A 12,853-nucleotide genomic window follows, 5' to 3' on the forward strand; every position below is an offset into this window, starting at 1 on the left:
GTTATTGGTATGCTGCAGCTGCAAAACTCCTTGAGGCAAATGTATGGAGACAGACCTCAAAAGAGCAAAGGATGAAATCATCATGAGAGAAAAGAGGTGGGAAATGAATGCTGGTCAAAGTGAAAGCCTACATTGAGAATAGTACTACAACAGCAGGACAATATAAATCTAAGATCCTTAATACTCTGTACAGACTAAATATTGGGAATAATACACTAGAAACATAGAAGAGGCGTTAGGTGCTAGTGGTACAGTTGTGTGCATGCCTAATTCTGCATGCCTTGAAGTGAATCTGCCAAGGGCAAAGCCTGGGATAATCTGTCCCAGAGCTGTCTGAGAGCAGACAGTGCCTGCAAAAAACCCTCTGGTGTGCAGTTCCTCTGTTGCATCTAGGCACGAGACCTCTCCTCATACCTTTCACAGGAGACTCCTCTTGACATTTTAGTTGTTCTCAGGGAGCTGTGGGAAGCGGTGATTACCTGAGCGTGTTTGGGGGTTGTAGCTTGTGCTGCTGTTTGTGATGGTATGGCAGGTATCATGGTCCTACCTCTACCACTTACCTGCATGCTGGGCAGTGGGACCAGGCAGCTGGAGGAGAGTTCTGCTTTTCCTTCCCAGTGAGGGAACACGCTATGGACAGTCCTGCTCAGACACAGAACGGGCAGTGGTGCCTAGCACCACTGTTCTGGTTTGTAGCCTAAGCCCCATTTACATTCTATTTCATGCAGATAAGTGATTTTTAAAATATAATTCTATTAATTCATTATGTAAAGTCAATTTGCATGTCATTTGCATGTATGTTTCAATGTTTGCAGTATTAGATGCTTGGCTTGTAAATGTGCTGGAAAGTGGAAGAACAAATATGATTCATTGTGAAGGTAATATAGTTTAAAACAACTCTGGATGGAATATCAAAGTCAAATGGCCCTTAAAAATGGCATTCAGCCATATTGACTGTATCAGCACTTCACTGCTATTCTGATTGTGACATGGTGGTGTTTCTCACTGAAGTTCTACTCTATCGGTCCCATTTTGCATCTTCTAAAAATAGGCAGCCCTCAAAATCAATTCACAAAAGTGGAATATATTAAAATCATCTGAACACGGAAAGTCAACGGCAGTAGAGAGCAAATACAAATTCTAATCTACAAAATGCCGTTATGTCAAATATCTGTCAGTTAAAATGAATATAGGGACTATATGCTTTGTTGAGACAAAAAACAGACAAGGGAATAAGGTCTATTTCTTATTATAAAACTTCTTAAATGGTGACAAGAAAATTGCTTAAAACAGAATGGATGCTGGTCATTAATAGTCCATTTCATATAAACCTCAGGATCTTAAATAAGACATACGAGGTATTTGATTAGTACAAATATATATTTTAGAGGCTTCCTGAGCTATCATTATAACAATGATGTGATTCTTTATTAAATTTTGTAATGTGATTCAGATTCTTCTACCCTTTATTCAATTGTGTATATACAATACAATACTCATGAAGGCTCTAGACAAATGACTGAGATTTACTCTTTAGTTTGTATTTACAGAATGCCCAAAGTTTGTAAGGCAGAATTTTTGACATTCTGTATTTTGCGTTTAGTCACTGCTTATCTTTCAGCTTGCTAGGAAGTGGTTAGCAGGACTAGGTCTGAGTCCCACTGAGAACCAGGGAACAAAAATATCACAGCTAGTGTTGCATATTATTGAGATACCAAGCCAAGGTTACAAATGTTAAGAAAATACACTGAGAAGTAATACTGCCTGTGTTATAAAATTGAGCAAAGAAGTGATGTCTAAGTTATGTTGGTTGAATCATCCAGGGACTTGTTAACACCAGGAAACTGACTGACGGAGTATATCAAATGACTATGATATTCAGGGTAGTTCCAAACAAGGTTATTAATTCCTGGCTCTGTAGTTTTTCAGTTTTAGTAGGGCTCACATACAGATGTTATGTCTGAATATCACCGTCTCACTAGTTATCCCAGAATAGCTATGCCAGTCATTTTTCCTGTGCTGACAAATTCATTAGGGCTATTGACTCTTATAGCTGCTTCCAGCTCGTCAGAGTGCTAGTTCTACTGGTCTGTAAGTCTAAGGCATTGCAGCAAAAGAATAACTGTGTATCCCCTTTTCTCATGTCAGGCCCCTGTTTGTCTCTTCAAGCCTCAATTTCTTCATAATTCTTAACTCTTTGAGACAACTGTTGTATTTTCCATGCTTTTCTCCTCAAATACAGTACTAGTAACTCAAAGACTCTTCAGAGGAGAAAAGCAGCAGAAGAGAAGGAAGGTTCACTTGGATGAATCTCAAGGTTTCTTCTCTTAAGAGTATTTAAGTTGTTGCAGATCTAACTTACCTATCAATTGGGTTTTTTTGTGAATTCAGAGAATTTTTTAAAGAAGTCTATATGGATATAACATGGCCATTGAGAAGACCACAAGAGCAAGCAGAACATTCAGGTAGAACAAGCAGAACTCAAGTCTGTAAATAACCATCTTGATTCTCATGGCTTTCTTCTATACACCCTCCAAAAGTTGTCTTAGTGACTTCCTGTCTCTGACCACAGTGTCAGAGCTGAGTGTATCAGCAGCCTCTCACCATTACTGGAGGTTCATCTACCTGGGAAGGGAGCCAGTGCCAACAGGGCAGCTGTGCAGCTGTGAGAAGCCCTGACCAGGGATCTCACCTTCCCATCTCTCGGGATCTTCTTTTGAGCTGAGCTCTCATTCTTGGTCTCTGCCTGAGCTATGTTACAGGGACGTGTACTCCCATACTGCCTTGACTCTGACTTGCTGACTTTGATCCCTGTATTGACCTCGGGCCTGCTTTATCGCCAGGGCTGGTGTGGCAGATAGAGGTCCTGTGACCACCTGGGTCACTATCCTGGCCCCACATCTCTCTCCACATTCAGATGTGGTGGACCTGTGCCCTTGTAAGTGGGTCACTGCCTCTGGCATCCTTGTGGTGCTTGGTCCTGGTTCACCTTCCCTTGCAGAGCAGCCTGTCCTTCCTGCTTCCTGACATGTGTGTAGAAAACTGCTAACGAGAGCAAATCAGTCTAAAGTGGTGAACATCGTGTAGGAGAAGCAGAAGTGCTTATTAATGCATTCTGCCCAAGCACACAGTCAGGAAAGCAGAAGGGCAGAAGAATGAGATACATTTTATTATTTTTCTGACAGTTCTCTGTTAGCATCTGGCAAGTGAAATATATTATCTTGAAAGATTTTAATTTAATTTCTGATTTTTTTTGTCATGTATGTTTTTTTTTTTTGCCTCTGGAAAGAAGATTTGGAGACCTAGCCATTATATAAATCCATAAAGTAAACTTTTGGTTTGGACTTTCTCTTTAAATATTACATTTTTCCTCAGCTGAAGCTTCTAGAAGGTAGAGAAGAATCATTATACATGGAATATACAAACTGAAATGTCATCCTTTATTTTAATTTAATCTTTGACATTTCCTGTTGAAAGAGACTATGCTTGGATATTAACACATGTTGGCAGAGGTCTGCAGTAATTAATATGTACAAAAGAAGTTGCTAACAAAACAAAAAAGGGAATAGCTTGCAAATATTAAACTCAAAAAGGTCTTTGATATAACCATTGATGACAACACCTGCTTACAGACAGGAAAACTGCATAAACATAATTGAGAGAAAGAGTGGGAACTAAATTTGTCTTAACTTCTCAATTCAAATACTCTTAAAATATATGGAATCTTGAGTTCTATCCATCTAAATTTTGAGTTTACTAATCAAATTTGATAGATATTAAGCCTGAGAGTAAAGGAATCTTATTTTTTTTCTAAGGTTTTAATAATTCCTTGTATTACAGAGTCTCTGTTGAAGGTTTGTCCAGACGGCATAGAGAAGCTACTACCTGCCCAACACTTAGTTACAGCAGAAGGCTGAGATGCCAGGAAGGGCTGTCTGGCACCTCTGTTACACCGTACTCTAACATGGCATTTCGGTATGGAAAATCGTTTTTTGGGGTCAAGGGAGGGCTGCTTGTTCATATGTATGTGTGTGATGACTACACATACTAGAAATGCTCCTTTCTGAGCAACAGTGGAATGGATGGCAGAGTGTTCTCTGGGTCAGCTTTGCGTAGATATCAGGAGTCTTAAATCCTTCCCCAAATCTTTTCATGTTTACGTCTTTTTTTTTTCCCCAACTCAAATTGTATGCGTGTACATGCATATTTCATATCTGATGGAAATGATATGTCTGTATTTGAGTTTGTCAGCAGATCACATGGTTAAAGTTTCACTTGACCACAACGCAGCATCATCTTCTACATATCCTCCAAAATTCCAGAATGCCAATGGATGATAAGAATCATGTGAACAAAATAATGTATGCCGTACAGACACAAACTTCATTAAACTTGGAGTCTTTCCTTGCTTCTCAGTGGCACTGGATTTTGATGAGTAATTTCTGTTTACTTTAGATCTAAGAAACAAATTGGGAGACTGGGACGAAATAATGAGATGGGCACTGCCACTGTGTTGAAAAGAAATATGTGTGGCAGCTGAGGCTGCCATAGCCCAATCAGTGAAGTTGTCTGCAGTACACGTGTCTTCAGCAGGACAATAAGGAAGGATTACACCTACACAGAGACTGATCCTCCTTCCCTTTCCACATAGTCTCCTTGCAGTTGGATATGCTTATCTGCTTTACTTAATTCTGTAGCCCCACCACAACCCTCTAACCCTCGTGTCTGACTTACCATCTTAGCAGAGCAGTGTGAGTTATACATGAGCTGAGCTGAGATTTACCCTGTGGTTGTGATCCACACGATACTTGCAGTGAGATGGCTGCTAGTGGAATGACTGGGAAACAAAATTAGAAGGGTTTTTTTTTCAGGAACTTTGCATAAGATTAGCTATGAAGATAGCTATTAGAGCTATCTGTGAGTAAAACTGATGTCAGTTTTAGATTGGGACTGTAAAGATAATCATGACAACAATTGTTTGATGGTCTGAATACATCATTAATTTAGAGACAAAGTGATTTTTCAGCAGCCCCCAAATGATCTGAAAGCAGTTTACTTTCTGACCTTCAAAAATTATACAATGCTAAAAAACCTACTTATAATCTTCAATAACTGTTCTTCTTATCAGAGATAATTTAAAATTAATTTCTAAGCCCTTTATCCATTTTTGAAATTTTTAATTATTATGCATGCTTTAAGGTGATAAGGGATCTATATTTCTCTGTTTTAGGACTATTTGATGCTCACAAATTTCTCTAATGTACACCTCCTTCCTCCTGGGAATACAAATATAGCTAGCAAATTTATGTATGGATTAAAGTTCTACTGATCAGCTTACCCAGTTCAGTGAGAACAAAATAAATAGTATGTACAGGCTGAGTAAGAAGACTGTTAGGTGTCTTGACCTATTCGGGAATGACTGATGCTGTTAGTGAGACTATTGGAAATATTTATAAGGTCCACAGTCTACGCTAGGTATGGCTGCAAGAAAGAAATATTGTAGTGATAACCCCCTTAAAGAGAAGTCTGGATATTTATGCATTTAGAACTCACTGCTCAATGTAAAAAGTGCACGTTCAATCCTGAGGACTGAAGCACAATTTCATTAACTTAGTTATGTCTGTAATCATTTTACTTACAGCTGAACTTTGTTAGTTAAGCTGTATGTTGATACTGACCTGAAGGAAGGGGATTTTAAGATTACATTGATTGTTTTATAGGGCAATCTTGAGATATTGAAAGTGTGTTTATTCTGTCTTCTGCTATTTCCTTCCTGCTGAAATCACACTCAGTTTAAGGACACAATTACATCAAGTGATTTAGACCTCTCTGTGTCTTTACAAGCTCAGTAGTAATACTGCATCATGCAAGAGCATAAATGTGGGGATATGTTCTTGTGCTTCCTTCCTCTAGGGAAGTAACTGCTCAGGGGCACCAGAAAGGTATCTGCTGTAGGAAACAGAGCCAAACATATTTTGCATATTTTACAGATGGCCTGCAGTAGAATTACCTGCTATTTTTACACTTGTAGTTCCCTTTTGAAAAATTCTTTCCTTTTCCTCTTTTTTCGGAGTATGAACCTTACCTTTACTTTGTTTTTCAGTTCTAACTCAGCTGATATAGGATTATTCAGAGTAAGTAAAACAATGGGAAATGCAGAATGGGTCACTGCAGGCTTAGTTTTACTTTCTTAAATACAAAGAAATTTTAATAATATTATTATTATTGTGTCAGAGATACTCGGAAATACAAACAAGAACCTTATGTGAATAAACTGTGAAGGAACCAGGACTGAGCTGTTCCTGCTTAGGTTGAGCCTCCAATACAAACTATAGACCTCTAACACTAGTTATAAGGAAGTATATTATTTTCCTGGATGATATTTGCTTGATCAAAAGGACTATCTGGAGTATCCCATATTTATGGTAGAGTCCTAATGGGGATGTCCTAAATTTTCTGAGCAGCACAGAAAAATTAGAGCTAAATCCAGCAGTGTGTGTAAAGTAAGCAGGTTGACTTAATGGTTTAGACTGATGACATGCTTAAGACCTTTGCTGGACTGGCAATAAATGTCTTTCTCAAAACATGGAAATTGCTATTAAGAGGTGCTAGTAATTCAGTGAAATCTAAGTTGTAACTGTGAGAGTCAGCAAAGAGGGGTTGGAAAGTGGTGGTGAAGGAAGTATGGCAACTCCTAGGTGAAATGGCTGATGCGATCTGGGTGTTTTTCTTGGTTGTTGCTGCTGCAGTGTTCAAGTACCCTTATTGATGATCATTTGCATAGCATGTAACTATAGCCATATGGAAGTACTTAATCAACTGAAAAGGTGTATTAATATAATGTCTTAGACTCTCATTGAAAATTTATCATTTGTGTTTCCTGTTCTCCTATTGAGAAGAAAATAAAGAGGTGGTGTAGGTAAGAGGTGTTTCTTTTCAGTTTCCTTTCTTGGCTTCAAGGTATGACCAAATGTTTCTATTAGGTGGTAAACATTGGCTGATATTCACAGATATCTGTCTTTCTTGCACTGCTGTCTTTCTGGAACACAGTCATTGGCTCAAGAGCTGTGGGGATTTCAATCTGATGTCACAACATGTTCTGGGTACTTATTTTTTCAGTAAAAAGTTATCCATGATCTCCTAAAATTATTTTTCTTCCTGAAAAATAATTTACCCATAATGATGTTTCTCCACCAAAGCAATTCAGGATCTACAGTTCAGTGGCCAGACATTTTCTTTTGCTTCAGTTGTCAACCTTCAGCTGGGAGGAGACAAGAAATAAGGAAATGAGACCTGATGAGATGCAGGTGGAAGGCAGGCAGGGGAATGTGATGAAGTGGTGCTGAAAGTGAACCGTCTCCTGGCTGCCCCAGCTTTTTAACAACCTTCTGGCCCCTGTGATTTTGGTTTCATGCCCTTTTGCCACTGGACCTAGTCTTGCCTCAACATGATATCCTGGGAGTTCTGTTCCCATCTGTCCACCCTTCTTCTCTTGATTAATCTCTGGGCAGCAGGCAGTGTGAGTGGCACAGAATGTGTTCGTTAAATGAATATGAAAAAGTCCTGCCATGCTGATGGCTTTCTTGGCACAGTGCCTCATGGTAGCAGTACCTCAGTGGGGAGGATGGCTGGACTTTAAAATGGCTGAGTTTTCTGGTCAGTTCTCTCTACCACTGCTGTGCTGGTGGGATTGAGCTGGGAGTCTGTGTAGGCATCGAGACATTTCAGACTCCTACTCTTTCCCATCTCTTGACATGCTCTTATTTTGGCCCAGCAATTGCTTTCAAACAAGTTGTCTGACATTGAGTCTTTCTTGAACTTTTCATTTCCTTCCAGTAAAATTCAGAGGTGAGGATCCGACTACAAATGTTCCTTCTTTTCCTTTGCCACCCTCCCAGCTGCAGCGTGAAGGGGTTATGTCCAGGGAAAGTCTGCTGGGACTAAGATCCTGTAGCACCCTCCTGCCCCATAGGCCTCATAAGGTGATGGGGAAACTGCAGTAGGAGGCACGTGGTACCCTACTGCACTGGCAAGGTTTCCCTGGCACAGCTCCATACAGTTTCAGGTATGGTGCTTAAAGAAAGGCGTTGACAGATTTGGGAGGGCACAGACAGAGGAGACCCAGGCCAGGAGAGAGCATTGGTGATGATTATCTCTCTGGCAAACATGAACTCTGAGGAACAATTAAATGAAGGTCTCAGCAGGAACTGAGAGGACATGGTCTTTCCAAATGTACAAACAACTGCAAAACCAACGATGTTTATCTGTTGTCCCTACTGGAACAAGATGTAAGGGGATGAAATCTGTGGCAAGGACCATTCAGATTCAATGGTAAGAAAAATTTTCTGGTGACAAAATGAGGGAGTGGTAGATAGATTAGTGAGGTTGGCCAGAGTCTCTGTTTTTGGGAACCTATGAGAACAGACGAACAAGTGCCTGTAGAGACAGCCACAGTAATAGTCTTGGAGGAGAGCAACAGAGGGGACCTCAGGAGGTCACCCTGTCCTGGCCCAAGATTTTTTATGAGGTCCAGCAGAAAGTGGCATGACAGGAGGATTGGGAGTGTAGCTCCTGTTTACAAAGTACTGGCTAGAAGCAGAGTGTGTAAGTGGTAACCACATCTGGTATTAATCATGGGCTATGAAGGCATATGCTCTTATTTTACATCTGCAGTTGAGCACATAGAAATTCCTGATTTTCCATGTATTTTTTACTTTGAAAGAGAGTATCTGAGACCAGCTTTCTCTCTTACCCAGGTTAGGGCACATGTCAGGGACACTGAAGACTTCCCATGCTAAGCTGCCTTGCAAATGGAATATGTATTGACACAGAGGAACTGCTTCAGCAGGCAACACCAAGAGTCACCTAACCCAGAACAAGTCTAGTGGTGAAACTATTCCTCTTCCAGGCACTGGGTGGATGACAGACCAGTCAGCTGAATGAACATGAAGAAACATTATGGGTAAGTGTTGTAAATAACCAGCAGTTACTTCACCTGATCTCAACTATTCTCTTTTGCTGTTGTTATTCTTCATGTGTTTGTTTCCAGTTTTCTTTTTTTTTTCTCAGAAAACTGCTGACATCTTGCTGTTGTAGAATGGGAAATGTTTTAGGTTTCCTGGAACCGGGAAACAGCTTTCCCATTCATCTGCTGCCACAATTTATAGCCCATACATAGAGGTTTTTTTCATTTGTGTCCATGCTTTCATGCTGTCTTTTATTCCTGTTGTTTTTTTTTTGTTTTTTTTTTTTTTTTTTAAATTGCTAACTTTAGTACCTTTCAGTTTTGAAGACATGAAGTGGACAGAAATGTTGCAACATCTTTGGCTTTGCTACATCACTGTGTGTTTGTCAATACTGATTTTAGAACATTTATCAGCTCTTGCACTTTTCCAAAATATCTCAAGATACCAAAAACTAATTACAAACAAAAGGTAATATAAAAAACAACTGAGGGTCACAAATTCTAGAGAAACACCAGAGTAGCATGCAACAAACAGCACAACATAAATAGAGTTATGCTTACAATGGAATACAATTGTCATTCTGGTTTAGACATATAATTCATCCAATTTAGTATTGTTTTTGATAGCAGCTACTATCAGTTGCAGGGAAAATTGCCAGAAATTACTCAATAGATAGTTACTGGAATAACCGTTGGTCTTAAAATGTAAGGGTTCAAAGCTGCTCCATTTTGTTTGCAAATGAGCCCTGTGGATGTTCTCATTATCTGCATTGTAAAGACTTTCTGAGTCGATCATCAAGTATTCCATTTTGCTATCTTGTGGCCTGTAGTCCCAAACATGGGCTAAATTGTAGGAAAAAGTTTGGTTTTATCTGGTTTGTAGTATACTTGACTTTGTCTTATCCCAGTCATTCACTGCTTTTACATTTATTCTTGTTCCTTTCTCTAATTAGACGTTCCAGTTTATTCCAGCCTATTCTCATATGTGTCTTTGCCTTCAATTGGACAAAGTCTAGTTGTGCCTCCTGCGATCTGTGGCTTAATTGTGCTTTCCTTTCTCTTTATTTCTCCTTTTGGGAGTAGTCTTGCTAGATTTGGACAGCCACATCGAATTGCCTTGTATCAGATTTTACAGGGTAATATTTTCAGTATTTTACTTTTTTTGTTTAGTTGAATGTTTGTTTGTTTTCATTTCTTTTCATCACTGAACAGAGACGTTTTCATTCATTTATCAATAAACCTTCACTGGTTTCCCTGACAGGTTAATTTAGAACACAGCAATATGCATAGAACTTATTTCTTACTGTGTTATTTTTGCCTGAAATAAATTTCTTTCTGCACTGTGATATCTGCTTTCTTGGATTTATTACATAACCAAGGATTTTCTCAAAACTGTCTCTAATCTCAAGAAAGAATTTTAATGGACAATTTTATCCTGTCCCTGGCCATATCCTACTGTTTTGTTCTGTCATTCCCAGCGATTGTCCCACTAAGGCTAGCTGGACTGGAGGATCATCTCTTGTCAAAAACCATGCCATCACCTCCAGAACACCCCAGCTGCAAATGCCTACAGGTGAGAGCATCCCCGTTGTTCCTACTGTAGCCCCTTCTGCTCCCTGGTGTTTTCCCAAGCATTGGGGCACATCTGCACCCTATGGCCCCACATAATGCCTAGTACTTGGGACTCTCACTGCCTGTGAGTCCCCACAGTAGATGTGTCACAGCAGCATTTTCTGACAAACTGTGGGGTTGGCAAAGAGCAATAATGTTCCATGGGGCTGTGGGTGAAAGAAATCCCTTGTGTTGCCTGGCATCTGACATCTCATACCTTTTTTTTGGAGCTGACAAGGGCTGGGTTATCCTCTGCAAGGTGCTCTTGTTCCCAGGTCTGTTGTAGCTAGTGCTGGTCCTTTCCCAGGAACTGATTGCTGCATGCTGGGAAGACACTATGCTCTCCACCGTTTGGGTTAATGCTGGAGGGACCCTGGGAGTTGGTGAGGTTTTCTTGTTGAAAATAATCTGTCTCTTGCTCTTCACATGAGCTCTTTAATAATTTTCTAATCTTACTAAATTCCAGCTTCGGGTGGGTGACTGAGAAATGTTTGCCAACACGCAGCTTGCTGCTGAGGCAGCGCAGGCTTGACTCCTGCAACAGGAATGACTGTGGGGACAGGATACAATTGCAATCCAGGTTCCTCTCCTTTTTGCTGGGACAGAGGTTGGTGGCTAAAGGCAGATGCTTATCAAAATACCCATTACCAAAAGAAAACTGGCTTTTAGTCTACATTTGTTTCTAGCTAATGAGGAACTACATGCTGGTGTCTTTTCCCTCGGTAATGCAAAGTTGATTTATTTTTCCCAATTAATGCACAGCCTTTTTGATTTAAAGCAGGCTACTCTGTGTACTCTGTGTCCTCCTGCCAAGCGCTTAAAACCCTAATTAGCAAGGCCTCTTAAGACTCAGTTCTTTTCTACCTGCACTGCCATTATTCTGCTAAAATCTCTAGTGTGGTCAAGAACAGCCTGTGCTCTCTGCTCAGGACTTACAAGAACACTTTGTGAAGAAAGATGTGATTTGCCACCTTCACTTCGTGCATTTGTTCCTCTTTTCGGAGTTCATGATAGCCCTTTCGGCTTACCCAGTCTGATTCAGCACTTGCCTGTGATGTATGTATTCCCTACCTGATCCAGCCAAATGTTGGTCTTTGTCTAGATACATTTCAGGTGTTCTTGCCAAAACTGTACCTCTGTACATATTCTCACCCCATGGAGAGACAAGCATGGTGATGCTCTTTACACAGCTGTCACCAGTTCCTGGTGTAGTGCGTTCATTTAGTCACCATGTTGACTTAGGGGTGAGGAGGAGAAGGAATTTTGAATGAGACCTCAAAGGAATTGAGTGCAATATAGCATGGTGGTGATCTGGGCTATGCAGTAGGAAGTTTTGCTGTATTTTCAGCTGGCATCTGGGAATGCAGGTAATGCAGACTACTGGTTTGGAGGGTAACTGGGAAGCACAGGGAGGATGGGGTGCCTTCCTGGGTTTCACTCCCTAGGGATTGCCAGGGTTCTTGGAAGGCAATCTAGTGGTTTGACGGTGTGGACAAACAAGGACTTTGGCAAGGAGCAGGACAAATTAGTTGTTTCTGAGAGCACTGGTGTGACAAGACCTTGAACCTATGGCCATAATCCAATCTCTATCATGGTATACCGTGGGTAGATGAATAAATAAATCAGCACTCCTCCAAAACTCCAAATAAATTTTCTCCTTTTAAGCAGTAAATGAACTTCCATACAGGCTGTTGGCAATTCCCTACAGAGTATGAGAGGGAGATACTTCGCAGCATAATTATTTTGTCAGCAAAGGAAACCTAACTATATTGAAGTATTGGTTGAGAAGAACACTACTTTGATTTTCAATGCAATCAGCTATCATTAAGATAATTTAATGTGTACTATTTATGCAACCTTTTCAGCTTCTTTTCTTGATAAACTTAATTGATAGGCAAGAATGAAGTCATGTCTTTGTACCAATAGTTTCATAGAAACTTAAGTAATTTCTGCCAAGGTGATCTATTTTTATTTACTTTTTTTGGGAAATAAATGTTAACTTCTCAAGACGTAGGAGTTTATGTTATAGCAGGTTGGCAATACTGAAGATTACCATGAGTTAATCTCAGCTTTATTCAATCAGAACATATTTGTGGCTGAACATTAAAAGGAAGGAAGTGATCAGCACCATGGGTTAACTGCAAAGAATGTTTTGCTACAGCACTACACCTCTGAAAATGTCACTTTTGAAACAGGAGGAAAAAAAAATTTCTCATTTCAGCTTATTTAACCAGTTCATGAAAATTTCTACTAGCTCTTTTATTACAAATGCAGAGC

Source organism: Numenius arquata, chromosome Z (genome assembly GCF_964106895.1).
Source record: "Numenius arquata chromosome Z, bNumArq3.hap1.1, whole genome shotgun sequence".
NCBI lineage: Eukaryota > Metazoa > Chordata > Aves > Charadriiformes > Scolopacidae > Numenius > Numenius arquata.